General features: G+C 37.9%; 1 protein-coding gene across 1 annotated transcript in view; it reads right to left on the minus strand.

Annotated features, from left to right (window-relative positions):
• Window positions 1-16,295, minus strand: part of JAKMIP1 (janus kinase and microtubule interacting protein 1) — a 141,461-nt gene that overhangs the window by 87,546 nt on the left and 37,620 nt on the right. Inside the window, exon 2 of the mRNA XM_030239075.2 lies at window positions 1,955-2,149. The gene's annotated coding sequence lies outside the window, so the exon portion shown is untranslated. The remainder of the gene's footprint in view (window positions 1-1,954; window positions 2,150-16,295) is intronic.

Genomic DNA, 16,295 nt, shown 5'->3' on the forward strand with positions numbered 1-16,295 from the left:
TTTTTCTCATAGCATTGGGGAAATGTGCATAGGCAATCCAGAAGATGAAAATCCACTGTGCAAATTTTCATAAGCTAGTTCCAGCTGTTAGGAAAGATACAGATAATTGGCACATGATGAAATCACTTTCCAAAATACACTGGCTGTTGAAGAGTGATGTTTAGAACATTTCATCTTTATCATGCAGAGTCAGCTAAACAAACTATTAAGTCTAAATCAATTTTTTAATCTGTGTTCCACTGTTTGGATGTACACAAACAGAGCAATATATAGGACAACAGGGGGGTAATAATCTTTTAATATCATCCTTTTGAAATTTAAAAATTAAAATACATTTACCTTCCCAGACATCCAAGTGATAATAGTCATCAGCTGGGTTTAGAGTGCAGCATTTTAATTCTTTCTAAAATCAGCATCATTTACTTTCTGTTATGATTAAGCAGATGTGTAAATAATCTTTTTAGATAAATCTATGACTGAAGTTCCTCATGCATTTACCATGAAGTGTTAAATCCAGTCAGAAGAAAAAGATTAACTACCCTCCCAGGTAAAGAGGGGAGAATTTAGTAGTCACATCAGTTTATGTGTTGCCCCAAAACCAAATTTAGTTACAAATTAGAAATTAGAAATGAAAATAATTATTCTCTATAATGAAAGTTAATTACATTAGCAAATATTAAATTATTTTAAACACTCTTTTTCAGTCTTTATGTTTCTTTATAATGACTACACTATAATGAAATTCTCTGAAATGTAAAATCAAAGATGCTACAATGAAATAGTAGCTGTATTTGAGTGTCATAGAAAAACAGAAGGACCCTAAGACTCATTCTATATCCTACATTTTTTACTTTATTCTTTCCTTCTTCATGACTTTTTTATTAACAATCATGCATTCTACAGCTGTCAGTTCCCACAGCACTTGCCTTATTTAGTGTCATACTTTTCTACTCAGAGAAGGAAGCGTTCACCATGCAGTATACTAAATATAACAAGGTATATTTCAAATCAAGCAAAGTTCGTGAGTAGCAAAGAGGCAACAGTTTCAATATGCAAACTACAAAATAGCCATTGGGAAAGGATATTTCCTGGGTTACTGCTGCTTTTGTTTTCTTTCTGTACTACAGTCTCCTGGCAAACCTCAACTATATTCTCCATATCTTTCTAGATAAAAATGTCTTTTTCTAAGGGTCAACAGCATTTTGCTGCAGAAAGAACAGTTACACAGAGTGGAGCTTTACTATTTCCTAATATTTCTAAGCCTAATAACTCTGTCATCACTGCAGGACTACCACAAGATGAAAATACCAAAAACTGGGCATGGAGTAAAACTGCCATCCTTACCATACTTCTGTAATGGGAGGGACAGCTAATTTCAAGATGATCCTTGAAGCAAACAAAAATACTATATATACCATTATAAACACATAAAAGTCAGCAGAAGGTTGGGAAAGTCTGTCAAAAGAGCTTAGCTCTCCTGACTGAGACCAAAGCAACTAAAACCCTTCTGCTTTATAAATGGTGACAGATACAGGTGAGGCAACACAGTGCTCAAGTGAGCAAGCATATGATAAATACAAGACATTAACACCCTTCTGTACTGCACATCTTAGGTGCCATGGGTGGTGGTGGTGGTGGTGAGGAAACCACTTAAAAAATTAATAAAGAAATCCCAAGTGGGAAAATGTTTATATCAAGAATCTGCTCAGTGAATCCAGAAAACATCTCTATAAAGAGAATGAAAGCACCTCACAAAAAGACAAAAGCTTCATACAGATTTGGTTTATTTCATTGCCTGCAAAATCTGGCTGTGTTTAGAAATCTCTCTTTGTACAAAAAGAATTTCAAACTTCAGGCTTCAAATGATATTGTCTCTAATAAAATGATAGCATCATATTTTTATGGCAGATTTATTCTCTTCCTACCCAACCACCATGTTGCCAATGCACAGTACCTTTCCCTTTTCCACAGGTTTCTGAGGCAGCTGTGTTTGATTTTAATTGAAAGAGATGAAGACTGAGCAGCACCAGCAGCTGAGTCACAAGCTATGTTTGTTCTGGAACTTTCCACACCACAGCTCCTAGTCCTGTTGGAACGTTCTCCTTTTCATCAGCAAGGAGGGCTTCCAGAGCAGTATTAGTGACATCATCTGTTAAACAAAAGAAAAGAGATTTAACACAAATCAGATTTCCTTGAAAGCTTTGATGATAGCAATGCAATGGAAATTTATTTACCCAGGGTAACAAAATGTAGCAGAATAAGGTATCATATCAAATTGCAAGTGTGCATCTTCTCTCCATTAAGAGCACATAGGGTTTGGTGGCCTTTCCTGGATGGTCCTCAGGGAAAGCAGGATGGAAGCTGCTAAGCTCCTTGGCAACTAGAAAAGGTCAATCCAGAATGTTACCTCTGTCTAGCTAACACTAAATTTGTATTCCATTTCAACACAAGTTACTGGGTTTTGGGATGCCTAAGTTGTCATGGTGGTCATCTATAAATTGTCACATGCAGATTGTCCACTGCCATGAATCTTTGTAAATACCAAGAGAATACCAACATAAGGAAGCTATCATGTGTCATATTGAATGGAGGACAAGACTAAATTTTAGACAACCTGAATTCTGTTCTTAGAGGCAATTATTACAATTTCCTTGCTGAAAACAGTCAAAAGACAATGGACAGGGCCTTGATATTGTCTTACTTCATATTTCTTTATATAATACTTCAATGTATTTTGATCAGGGGAAACAATAGAAACATTTGAGATTTTGTTGAAGTTCACTGCATGTTAATTTGAAATGGTATTTCCCATGCACAAAAAAATTTACAGAAATAAAATTATCTTTATGGGGATACCTTCATGGAAAATATCACTCTGAAAGCATAATGACTGAAAGCAATTCAAGTTCCTTAATGAGTATCATTTACCTCAGTTGTCCTAGAGTCTCCAAACACCTTTAACTACAACTTTCACTGCAGAATGAAAAAACGAAAGTAAGAAAATACCAAATCTTTTGACTAAAAGTACTAAATCCTCTCTTGGTATACCCCTTGTGTTAGAGATTGAGGACAAGTGAATTGACCAGCCAAGCAGATTTCAGCAATGTCCTAAGCAGACATGGCCATATGGGGGTCTCCAAAGCAGAGAGCTTGCAGGCACAACACAGAACAGATCAAACTCTTTGCCTTTTGGGTTAGGGAGCTGGAAGCCAGACAGAATTCCACAGTGAACCGTGCTGAAACATGATGGATATAACTACTGTCATGTGCAATGTTCAAATCTTCACAAAAAGAAAATATTTCACATAAAATACATCAGGATTGCACCCAACAGTATCAGTCCCAAAAAAAAAAAAAATTTCAAAACCACTTCCCTTGCTGGGTAATCCTGCATTTCTCTCTAGGGGTTTGTTTAAGGCAACACCATGTATTCTGTTGTTAGTGGTTTAAAACCTTAATCCTTTATTTGTTCAATAAAGACAGGCATCTAGGTAGTGTCTAATGGAGAAAGGAAATCTGCATCCTCATTTCCTTAGGGCCAAATTCACTGCTGTGATAGAATACTTTTGAAAAGGATGAAAGTACAGCTAGGGCCACATCATGGCAGAAGATCAAAGTGCTGAAACAGCTTAGTTGGCATATTTAAGTAGCACAAAACACTGGAAAAGAGGAATTCAATTTATTTACATAGTAACAAAGCTCCTCAGGCCAAGCACTCTATTTTTATGACGTCAGATATGTCTCACTTTACCCCATCTTCACCATCCTTTTTGAGTTGCCCTATTCTTAAATATTCCAATATTGTTATTCCACATTAAAATTTTTTTTACTGCTTTCTTCTGGCCTTCAGTTAGAAATCTGAATACATTTCAATAAAATCGAAAGAGAAGTTTTCCCTAAATTAATATGCAATATAGAAACACCTAAAACAAAGCAAGAATTTACTTGTAAAAGGCAAGTGAACAGCAATCAGGCCAATGATAACAAAACAGACCAACACCCACAAGACACAAAAGGGAAAAAACCCCAGAAAACCTCCAAATTCCAAAGTTACCTGGGTAATTTGTTTACATTGAAAAATGCAGCATATCTACTAATTCTGTAATATCAATTCTTCTAAAAAGTAAGTTATTTGATCCTAAAAAGCTTATTGTCAAGATTAAGTTTTTTTGAATGCTCTAGTAGACTTGGATAAAAATATCTTTTCTTTTTGGCCAACTGTCCTCACTATATAACAAGAGCAGTGTTTACAAAAGCTTTGAGAGAATAATGAAACAGAGATCTAGAATGTAAGTTACAGTCATAAGAGCAAATAAAAAGAAGTAGCTTAGTAATTTGACAATATCTGCTTCTGAAAGTGGATGCTTCAGTAGCATAGCATATGAGTGAGATTAAAAAAGAAGATTAATTGGAAATAAGTCTTGCAAAAACTGGGGCAAATTTGAAACATTTAATTATGCCAGTCAGAACAAGTTGTTAGAGTGCTATTCACGGCAAATTACCAGCAACCACGGGAAAACTACCACCTAATAATCCCTGAGTAATCTTCCTATAGCTTCTTAAAAGCTATGGTAATACAAAAATAACTTAAAATAATTGGATACTTAATTTCTCATTTCCAGTAACTGCCAAACTAAATCTATTTCTAATGGTGGAGAGGAAAGATAAAGAGGGGAAGCTATTACTGTGGAAATATATCTGTTAATCTACAAACAAACAGAGCATAAACTACAGCTGTTCAAATTCATTCACAATTCAGAATATACCACACACACACCAAAAGCACCTGAAAGAACCAAAACTATTACAGAAATAATTTGACAGATGAGCTATGTTTGATACATTACTAATTTCACTCAGTGCAGTGAAATCACCAACGTGTTCATACCCTGTAGTTATGGCAGCAAATGCTAAATAAACAAAGTTGATTCAGTTATGTTCTTTATCATAAAATGGCTCTCCAGGCAAAATACAGTGTTACAAAAATGAAGGGTCTTCTCTGTTTATATGGAAATAAGTAGCAACACTTGTCAACATTTCCCACATAGTTAGGAAAGGATGGAAGGAATTGGAGATTGTTCAGGTTTTTAATCACAAACTGCAATACATAGAATCTTTGGTCAAAGTTCTCTTTCTCACGCTTTTACCTCCATCATTTCAGGCAGCACTGCATCTTGAAAGCAAGTTTAAAGGTAAGAGAATAAACACTGATGCCAGCCTCTATCCTTTCCTTGAGATTCCCAGAATAGTGCTGAGACTAAGCAGTCAGGTTCTCAGAGATTTTAGCCAGATCTGTTCACATGGGGCATCTTAGTCCATTTAACTAAACAGAGTACATTACTTACAGAAGTTAAAAAAGCAGCTACTAAGCTGGACAGCTAGTTTAGATTTCTTAGAAAGCAGAACAGCTGAGAACAATTCCTCTGACAAGTGGGGTAATGTGCACAGTCCACATATGCAGGGTCTGTGGACTGTAAGGAGTGGGGATCTCAAAGAACACCTTGTTCTGTAGAAGAGTGGTACAAAACCTTCCTTTTGTCCAACACATCTCAGACAGAAACAGGCAGGGCCCAAGTCTAATCCCCAGAGCAGAAAAAAGAGCAATCAGCCTTGGCATATGGTAGCAGAAAAACAGTTTCCCTGAATGTTTTGGAAGCCCTCTCTATGTCTTTGTACAGCTGATCCACATTTTGAAGACTTTTTGAAAACAAGGTTTTTTGTTTTAAAATGACTAAGCATAAAACAACACTGACCCAAATAAAAGTCAATTTCTTGGGAAAACAGTGCTGCACATATCTGTGAATTCTCTGCAGTAGTTGCTGGAGGTTTCAGTTGGCAAATGCTTTGTTATAAGAATATGTACACTACCACTGGCTTTTTATCAGAAGTTACTCTAATTGACAGCTATAGGAGCAGGGGGAAGAGGTTCTTTCATACAACCAAATGTTAAAGGACTAAAAAGGCAAATTTCTTTTAAAAAACCTATGACATTTTACTATGATGCCTTGTATTCTACTCTAAAGCTTTCTATCTGTATTATTAATTTGATTTACAGCTTTTTAGGAGATCTATTTGTTGGGCATAAAAAATACATGCAAGGAGACTGCATCTTCCCCTTCCAGCCCCTGTGATACTTTGGTACCAGATTCCCTGGGATTTCCAAAAGCAAAAACTTTATTTACACATAAATAAGTGGCACAGATGCAGCCCTTCATGAACAACAACGTTTTGACAGCCAGAACATGCCAGCAACAAACACTTATGGCCAACATACATCACTTGCTCTCTCCTTTACCCATTCAGTGTCTGCCCAGTACACAGAATTACAACCAGAAATGCGCTGCCTTCTGCTGCGCCTGCACCAAAAGAAAGCAGATTGGGAGCAAAGAAAAAAGGAGGAGACAAAAAAAAAAATAGAAGAAGAAGAAGAAGAGGTATTTAAAACAATCCCCTGAAAGCAAAGACAATCTAAAGAGAGGCTTAAATGTAAATGCATCATGGCCCTTGGAAGAAATAGCACAGATCATGCCACAGAGTTCACCCCCTTTCAACACAAACACTTAGCAGCAGGAAAATACTGGGGCATGGCCTTTATAGACCACTCTACATATGAGCAACACACACTTTGAAAAATGTGCAGCTACAATCTCCATTCTTTACATAGTGCACAAACTTAAAGAGCACAAAAAGACCAGAAGCTTTCTCTTCTTATTTTTAATGCCAACTTTGAAATTGTTATAGCTAAAATCAGACATGATAAGCAGCAAGTTCTTGGCTACAAAGGCATCTTTCATTACTGCCAGGGAATACTGATGAAAACTTTCCTGATCTGCTTTAAACTCTTGTTTTTATTTCAAAACACATCTTTGGTGGACAAAACACAGAACTTTTATTTGGATACTAGAAGCAAGGACAGATATAGAAGTACCCATTTACTTTCCTGCCTCCCTTATGTTACATCTTTCTGTTTTGGCATCCCCATAATAAGGAACCCTTTGGGATCATTTGAACTTCTGTCAGCAATGATGGACTACCAAAATTAGGTCAACAATTCAAATTTGTTTCCATGTTATTCTTTTTGCCTTGCTGCAGATTACTACGCCACAATTCCCAGATGGAGAGCCTACCAATGACTGAAGCAGTGCTTTCAGAGGAATTGCTATCATTCCTGACACCTTGCTGCTTTAATTGGATTGTCAATGCAAAGAAAAATCTTCCCATTCTTTCTCTTTTTCTCTGAAGTAGGGGGCAATAGGGATTCTTGAGCATGTGTTTCAGAAGACTCTGACTTGCTTCTACAGTTGATGTAAACCGTAAAACACATTTAGAAAGCAAGCTAATTACAGTGTTTACTAGATTTTATATGACAAATACTGTGTGCAAACAGCAGGACAGGGTTGCTTTTGCATGAGCAATTAGGCAAATCTGTATTCTCTATGTTACATAATGCTTATGTGTAATAGTAATGCAAAAACTTTTTCAGTGATTAAGGGGATGAAGTAGCAATTGGAGGGAGAGCTATCCATATGAAACTATGTCCTTTAAGCCTATCAATAATTAACTAATAAAGTAATAAATGGCATTCTGTATTCATTAAATATCAAAGGCCTTTAAAAAAAACATATTCCATGTGTTTTCAGTGGGCATGGCCAGAGACTGCACAGCCTCACTAAGAACCAGTCTTTTCATACCTTAAAAAAAAAAAGGAAAAAAATAAACAGTCAACATAAAAAGTTTTCTCCAACATAGATTTCTTTGTTGAAGGCTAAGACTGGTGACACCTCTCAGCCTGTTTACAAATGTTTGTGGGCCCTTTTTGCTTCCAGGTCTGTCAAAGGAGCCAGCCTACTCCCTGGAGGCTCTCCCTCTCACACAAAATAAGCTTATAGACAGGTTCCATACAGAAAAGTGGTCTTAGGCTACTCAGACATTACAAAAGAAACTATTCTTTTAGGTTAACATTAATTTTTATGTTACCATAGGATTTATACAAATGGAGCAAAGATGGGAACAGCAAGTTTTATATAATCATCCATAAAGCATCATCTTAAAAAGTATAAAACTGGGGGGTCTAACACTTCAGTAGCAGCATGTTGAGTGCATTAAGAAACTTGAAGGAATTTTTTTTTCTTTATACAGTCTTAAACACCAGTGAGTTTTGATTACTTTTAAAAACAAAATAAATAATGCTCTTCAACACACTCTCTTTAGTCTTTTCTGACTGATGAACCAATCCAGGGAGAATTTCCAGCCAGGCATAGGCTTCAAAAATAGTTCTGTGTCTCATCCCCTAGCTTGACACCTCTTGCTCTGCCTGGCAGTGCTACACCAGCAGGCAGCCCAGCTCTGTAGGCTCCCCACTGCAGTGGAAAGAATTGAGGGAGATGTTGTGCCATTGCTCTGCTTTGCTTTGTGCTCACTGGCAATTTGTGCTTTGCTTCCAGATCAGTTTCAAGTTGCTGAGTAACAATTTTTGTCCAGCAACTAAATTTATTTTGTCTTGCTCTTATCCAGCTTACTCACAGGCATGGGCTGGTGCAGTGAAGGTTTAAAAGCTCATTTTTCTTCCCTACTCCCACACACAGTGTCCAGTGCTGCTTTACCAAAGGGATGTAAGATCACCAACTCACTCTCTTCTTCAATATTTTAGATACTAGAGATTTTTTCAGTTTTAAAGCCTGAACAAGGATTCCTCATACATCTGTAACTGGTAAAACAACTTCATGTATTGGCATTTTCCTGCACACAATGGAAAAGCAAAGGTGTCACCCTCCAAAAAGAACTCCTATTTTTTCAATGGGAAACAGGGCCTAGTATTCACAAAATGTATTTCAACAGGGCCTAGTTATTACAAAATGTAAGTCCAATGCAAGATTTATTAGGCTATTCAGGCCTTTTAGCTTCTCTCACATATGGCTTGTTTATTTGCTGTTTTGCTTCAGCAGATCATGCAGCAGATAAATATGCATGACATTCATTTTACATTTATATGAGTACAAGCAAATACACACAATGGCCTCATAAAGAATCAAATTAATCCCTAAATCTGAACAACCTGAAATCTCTTTCCTGTATCCAAACTGAAAATCTTATATGCAAATGCTATTCAATTATCAAATTTAACTTAAACATGATTAATTTAAAAATAACAAATTTTGTCATCAGCATTCGCAATCAGTTTGAAAATTGCTAAATGTGACCATTGCTCCAAGTAATAGTGTTCATTTTTAATTTCCTTGTGTACTTTAAGAAGTCTGCACTGTGTCATAACAGTGATACTTCATGATATGAGTGCTATTTTTCAGAGTTTTGACAAACTAGTTACAAAACTCTCCTTTGAAGCTCTGTGGCAGTCCTTCCCTTTATAAGCCAGATCCTTAAAGCTGCAAGAAATCTTAAAATATGTTTTTCAATAAGGGAAGATTTGAAATTAGTACATTTAAAATTTCAACCCAAATGAAAGCCCAGTGCTGTGCCAAGGATCTTTGCCAGCTGGAATTTGGTGTCATGTGAAAAACTGGAAAAGCATAAGCTTTTGCTTTACAGTGTTACAAAGATCTCAAAGCATCACAGTCTTTCCTTTAATTTTTTTCATTCATTTTAGACAAATTCCTGGCTTTAGGGGATGGTCTGTATACAAACACTTGTAACTCAATAATTTTTGGGAAATTAGTTCAAAAAAAGGCAGATCAGTATATAAATAGATCAAATAGCTGTAAATCTAAAATATATAGAACAGCATAAAAGTATCTGTCAGGAGGGGGGAGATAGGATGTCAAAGACCCATTACAGAGATATTCCACCATAATGCCACTATTTCTATTTCTATATGTATATTCCTAAGGACAGACTTGTATGCATGCACACAAGAAGCCATATAAAAGGTTAAAAGTAACATCAGGCTGAAAGAAATTTCATTTTTAAATTTCAGTACCAGCTTTTCCTATTTTTGTTTTTTGAACAGAGGCCTCTTAATTTTGAATCAGTGTTGCAGGGTCAACTGGAATGTGCTCTAAATCCAGAAAGGTCTTCAGACAAGTTATCAACCCTCCATCCCAGCTCTCTCCTCTCTTTCCCTTAATGCAAATATCCCCACCTCCTTTTTTATTATTGACACACAGTGCCTATCATAAGATTAATAAAGCAAGAAACAAAGGAAATCATTGACATTGAATCTGCAGCTTCAGTGAACTCCTCAGCCAAGAAGAAGTGAGCAGGCCATTGCTGGTGCTCCTCCTTTGCAGGCAGTGTGCCAAGGGAAGAGGTTGACACAAGGTCACCCAGGACTCAGCAGCCAACCCTGAGAAGGACCCAGGGCAGCCCAGCCCTGGGCTCCGTGTCAGCCTTGGCAGCAACCCTGAGCTCCCAGACCCGACAGCACCCACCAGCTCTGCTGAGGCACAAACTCAGGGACCTTTGGTTTGCAGCCTATCAGCAGTAAATGCCTCAGTTCCAACAGCAAAGTTCCAAATGCCTGTGTTTTTCTCTATGGAGCACACAGCTGCTGGGTGCACAAGACAGATTTCAGAATGATAATAAAAATGACACGAGCTTGCACATCTGCAAATTCTGTGCTTCTCAGTGCTCTCTTGCAGATTTTGACAAAGACTTACCATTTAATAAGTATCAGAATCCAGACAGCCTATTATTACACCTACTCAAAAATGGGATATTTTTCTGTTCAGAAACAGCATGTTAAAGCGATTTGCAGGAGATGGTAAAAGTTTCTTTCTCCCTGAAACCTCAGCAAGTTCAATTAAACAATGACAAGAGTAACAGCTTGAAACAGGCACTGTTTGATACAAAGACATCACTATCTTTCAGTAAAGGACCTCATGCTAGTTTTACATGAACAAAGAGCTGCTTCCAATTAAAATCATAGTAATGGGGGATGGGAGGAAAAAAATCAGCCCAAATACTCTCCATGTACTTGCCTTTATGGAACAATTACCCAGCAATGAAATGACATCCTTGCCCAGCCATTTTGCCAAGAACACTGTAAGGGAGTGCTGTAATCTGTGAGCATGATGGCTGCTAAATTCTACTTCTCTGTTAATTCCAGTCCAGTTGTTTACCCAGCTGAATCCTCACTGTGAGGTCTCTACTGTAAGGCTTTCATGTCTGACAATGGCACATTTCAAAACATACATAATTTTTACAGCTGTTACTGAAAATGCATCTTCCAGTCAAGAAGTATTTAGATATTCAAAGATGGAAAGAGATAGTGTGATTCCTTAAACTAGGAAACCAATACATGCTTATAAGTGCAATTTATCTACCACAGATTTTTCAGTCCCTAAGAAAAAAATACTACCTGTCTCAGTTACTTCTATGCACAGAAAGAACAAAGACTTTTGGTATTCTCAATTCAAAACATTCAGTTCTTCACTAGCCCCACCAAAGTCACACCTCACATGCATAAAGGAAAGCCCAAGACTATTGATACCCAAACTGCAAACTCAATTTTTCTTTTAACATACTAGATTATATTCTTCCTCTGCTCCATCTTCCCATTCTACAGAGAATGAACTCTCTTTTTCCTATTGGAAACAATATCTCACCACTTCTTCCTGTCCTCTTCATCTCATTAATATTTTTGTTGGCCATGAGTACTAAGTGAGTTTTCTTCTAGAGATGTTCTGGCTGACATACATCTAATTGAAGTCAGAACAGGTCATCTTAGCTCAGAATAAGCTGGTCATTAAAGGTGGCCCCTTGTGTTTCCGACCTAATTAAAAGGCTGTATGCCCAACCTTGTCTAACTCTTCCACTGACATCAGCTGGATTTAACAAAGGCTAGGTGAGTGCCCCTGCCTGCAGACATTGTCTTGGCAGTGTAAAGAGACAATGATCTCTCTTGAGGAGTAAACACCCACAATCAGAATCAGGAGAAATATGTTGGAGCAATTTTGGTCATCAATGAACAAAAAAACAGGAAACCACTGAGCTGTATTCTGACAGGGCTTTGCCTTCCCTATTGCATCATGAAATTCTGCTTCTAGCCTCCCCAGCAAGAGCTGAAAATACCAGCTGTGAAAATCTGAGTGTCCTAAAAATATGGCTGCCATGGCCTTCTCAAGATACATTAGAGAAACTAATCTTTTTCCATGAAGTAAATTAAAAGTAGAAACACACCTCCCTAAGCCTGGTGTCTGAAATCCTTTTTCCTTCCTCTCCTCACACATTTTTCTCCTATATATATATATATATATATATATATATATAAATTCACATACACACAGCAACACATATGCTGCACACCAAAACAGAATGCTGTCATTAAATGACAGTAGAAATGGCTACAGATTTGGCAGGAAAAGTTCATTTCTGGGATGCTGACAGCCTGGTCTGAGCCTCAGATGCAGCAACTCCGCCAAGCATTTCGTTGGTGCTCACTAAGGTCAGGAAGAACTTGAGCTGGAATGTGCAATATCTTGGTAAAACATCCACCTTCCACAGCAGTGACACGGGGAGGAGGCAGCCTCAGGGGCTTGGTGCACACAGGACATGCCCTGGCAGGGTGGGGTTTTCTGTGTTTGTCACCCTTCCTGCAGCACTTCAGAGATTTGTTCACACAAACCTGCAAAATCTCCACCTTTCAAGAACACGAGTATGGGGACCAGGAACAGACACAAATCTGCTTCTAACTCTCCCACAAGGGAGTTCTCATCATTGTAACATATGCTGAGCTTAAAATCCTTGCTGTGCTGACTGCACTAACACAGCTCAGCTTGTTTGACTTTGCCAGCTCATGAAGTTCAAACTCAGCATCCCTAACTGCAGCCCAGTGCTGTTCTGACATTTCCACACCTGTGCAGAGTGTACTCCCATTTTAAAGTAAGTTCCAAGAGAAATTTGCTTCAAACTTGTTTGATCCATAACAAGCTAATTTTGGTATTAATATTCTAATATTATGTTAAGAAATATCAAGTGAAATTCTTTGCAATACCAGACATATTGTACCAAGTATTTTTTATTTACAATTCAGTTGAGACAATTTGTCATATAAAATTATTTGCAATACTATCACCTCATTTGTTTTTCTGACAGTTAAAAAGAATTAATCTATTTTTCACTTTTTGTATAATACCACCTTTAACGAAAAGCATAAAATAACCATAGAATCATAAAGCACTTTGGGCGGGAAGGGACCTGAGAGATCATCTTGTTCTAACCCTCCTGTCATGGGCAGGGACACCTCTCACTAGACCAATTTGCTCAAAAAATTGTGCACTTACTTACTAACTCTAACTTAAATACTGAACAGAAATATTTAAAAAACTTTTTTGTCCAGTTTCAGGTTTGTTTTCTGGGTTCCTCTTCCTCTGGTTTTCCCACACGGGATAAATCATTGGTTTTATACCACCCTTTTTTTACTGTGTATTCAAATAAACACCTCCCAGTAAACAAAGATTCAGATGAAACAGACTCATGCTGGAGTCAGCAAAGACATGTTAGAAAAAGAGAACTAACATATGCATGCTACTACTTCAAAGTATCCATATTTATTAGGCACAATGGAGCAGTAAGGCAAGGAAAGTGCAACCATCAGCACAAGTGCAGGTTCCTGATAAAATATCTTGAAGAAGCCACGTAAAAGCTGGCTTATACTTAGTCCTTATCTACACAGCAATAATTTATAGATCTTTATATATACAAAGATATATATATTTAAATGCATACATACAAACAGCCAAGATTTTTCTTTTACCAACATGGCAGTTCTTACACATTTTCTCTCTAAAACATTATTAATAACATGTCATTTAGAAGTCCTTTAAGGGGTTAAAACGGGAAGATGCACACTTTGAACTTTTCTTTCTGGCACAGATTTCCTTTGTTGCAAGGCAGGCCTACAGAGTCTGAATGCAGTGGACATTACCATTTATGTGGTGCTGTCCTAATTACCACTCTCTGCTCACCCTCTAAAGGTCACAGTGCTGGGTTTGCTCTTTTTGGTTCAGCACAGCCCAAAGGTTTCTAAGGAAGCTGTTCACTAGGTTGCACGTATCCATTATGATTTAAAATCCAGCAGACATTACAGTTCTTCATTCCCACACATATCACTTCAGGCAAACCTGCACTAAATTTATTCTATCATAGAGCCAATGTTCACCTTTTTTTAAATCCTTGTGGATTCCTCACAATACTCTTTAACTAATGCAATTTGATTGCTGAAAGCACAGCAGCTGCTGTAAAACAAACAAAATTCATTTCAACTTTATACTAAAATATTGCTAAGTATGAAATGTCATTGTATTTCAGATTTGGTGAGTTCAAAGCTAATTTCAGAGCACTGAATACCTAACACAAAGGAGAAATTGTCTGTAAAATTTACAAAAGTAACTTGAATAAGCTTTAATGGATAGGATGTGTGACATAGCCATCTAATTATCATCAATTTTTACATACCATCTCAGGCAGCAGCATTTGGGAAAAAATAAAATTAAGCTATAAGATGACTGATGCTTGGTACTATTGGTGGTATTTCACCCAGAGGGTTACAGAAAGTAAATTATCACTTTATTCCACGAGATCCTCTGCCTGCAGTAAAACAATAGGATAAATTATTCCTTCCCAATGGGTTTTGATGTTTATAAAATATGACTTGGTACAGATATAAGCAAGCCATAAGTGTGTTTGCAGAGGGAGGAAAATGATTTACACAGACACAGCTAGATCCTCCAGTGCATACACTACTTGCTACTCTAAGCTCCATGAAACTTTGCAATTGTATTTGGAAATTTTAGAGCAATCTGCTTTAATTCAACAGGCTAGAGAAATGAAATAAAATGGAAGCCCCCTAAAACTCCTCTTTAGGATTGCATTAAACCTGAAGAACATCTCCAATTATTTTTGTTAAGAAAGAGATTTATTGAAAACTTTCTAAGTACTATTTATATAATCCCAATAACAAATGATTGAAATTGAAAAAAATGATGATTGAACATTTAGAACTGAGGTTTTTATTCAGAAGCAGCATCATAGATTTCTGAGATTCAAAAAGACAACGGATGTAAATAAAAAAAATCCAGGTTAAAAGTTGATACATAATATTCTAATATAGCACAAAACATATATTTACAAAACATACTATATTCATTGCCTTTTAAAATATTTAATGATCCTCAAAATGAGGCAAGGATTAAAACAACATGAGAAAGGGATTTTTTTTTTAACAACAAACATGAGCAGATAGAACAACTTTTATTCAAGTCATATCTTGTCTAAACTACAAAAGCAGGATAACAAGTTATAAAACAGCTGGCTCCTGCTAATTACTATTTCTAGATTTATTGGATTTTGGCCTAATTAAGAAATTTAATTAAAGTCCAATCTACAGCACAGCTGATAACTGTGTTAAGCACAGCAGCTTGCTGCCCCTGTTGGATCATCAGCGCCTCTCGGTGAGTGTCAGCTGCAGGGCTCAGCTCTGGGCAAACACCCTGAGCCTCAGCCCCGGGTCCAGGGCAGCCCAGGGAGCACCCCCAAAGCCCTTCCCAACCCAGAAACCATCACCACTGCTCACAGCATCACACACAACAGGCCATTTCTTAGAGAACTCAGGTCACTGCAAACCCACAACCACATTGAGCAAAGGCATTGTAAGTGTTTCATGAGTCCTAAGACCAGCTTTCCCATTTCTCAGCTGACTGCCAGTAGGGGCTAAGGGCTAAATCCCCTTTAAAACAAGCCAAAATGAATCAGTGTACCTAGACCAAGTATCAGTATACCTAGACTTGAGAGAAGTGCTTGACACTGTCATCTCACAGCATTCTACTGCAGGAACAGGCTGCTCCTGGCCTGGGTGGGTGCACTGGAACAGTACTGGGGCCAGAGAGGGGTGGGTGGTGAATGGAGATACACCCAGCTGGGGCCAGGCACCAGGGCTCAGTACTGGGGCCAGTCCTGTTTAACCTTTATCAACAATCTGGACAAGATCAAGTGCACCCTCAGTCAGTTCACAAAGAACACTAAATTGGGCAGGAGTGCTGATCTGCTGGAGGGCAGGAAGGCTCTGCAGAGGGATCTGCACAGCCTGGATCAGTGGGCTGAAGCCAGTGGTAGAAGGTTCAACAAGGCCAAGTGCTGGGTCCTGTACTTGGGTCACAACATCCCCAGGCACTGCTACAGGCTGGGCAGAGTGGCTGGAAAGCAGCCTGGTGGAAAAGGACCTGGAGGTGATGGTTGACAGTGACTGAACATGGCCAGTGTGTGCCCAGGTGGCCAAGAAGGCCAATGGCACCTGGCTTGTATCAAACATACAGTAGGACCAGGGCAGTGATTGTCACTCT

Source organism: Serinus canaria, chromosome 4 (assembly GCF_022539315.1).
Source record: "Serinus canaria isolate serCan28SL12 chromosome 4, serCan2020, whole genome shotgun sequence".
NCBI lineage: Eukaryota > Metazoa > Chordata > Aves > Passeriformes > Fringillidae > Serinus > Serinus canaria.